The sequence below is a fragment of the Galeopterus variegatus genome, unplaced genomic scaffold, assembly GCF_000696425.1.
Source record: "Galeopterus variegatus unplaced genomic scaffold, G_variegatus-3.0.2 Scaffold3257, whole genome shotgun sequence".
NCBI classification, from domain to species: Eukaryota; Metazoa; Chordata; class Mammalia; order Dermoptera; family Cynocephalidae; genus Galeopterus; species Galeopterus variegatus.
The window spans coordinates 228,853-229,624 of NW_007729368.1; positions in this window are offsets into that span (position 1 = coordinate 228,853).

A 772-nucleotide genomic window follows, 5' to 3' on the forward strand; every position below is an offset into this window, starting at 1 on the left:
TCTGTCTCATAATGAAAATTGCATAACCCTGGCCTGACATTTCCACTGGGGGCAAACATGGTTCCAGCAGACCATACGTGACTAGAATGCATTCATCTATCTGACTTCAAGGATCATCAGACACCTCAACGCCATGTTGTGTGCGAACCAGCCTGCTTCCCTTAGACTGTGATTACCTCTTAAACCCAATATAACTTTGTTGCTCCTCTTTGCTCACCGTGAGCAGAGATTCTAGTTGTATTTCCTCCTTGAAGCAAACTCTACAATTTGGTCATTTTCCATAGTCCCTGTAAGTTTGCCCCTTGGCTGAGAGAGTCCCAATTATAAAGAAGGAAGCAGGCCAAAAAATAGATAAACTGAAGTTAAAGCAGAGAGGATAAGCAGAATAACTAAGGGAGTGAGGAAAGAGCCATTTATTTAATCTGAAAATATTTTTTGCATGCCAACTCAGTGCCAGGCAGTGTGCTAAGTGATATGAATACTCAGAGAAGTAAGCCTGAATTGCTGTTCTCAGATACTAAAATATTATGAGGTACTTTTCATTAAAATTATTTTCAAATTTTCATAGAAACTGCCAGAGGCTTTATCTATTGATGCCTTTATGCATTTTAAAAAATTCATCAATGGCTACGTTGTATTAGTCAGGGTGTTGCTTTTTGATGATGCCTCTTTGATATTCACTGCAAGTAATTACTGCAGGATGGAAGCTCTTTGATATCATGAACTGTTGGCCCATGAAGTAGCTTGAGGAGGAGAAAGAGCTTTTCCAAAA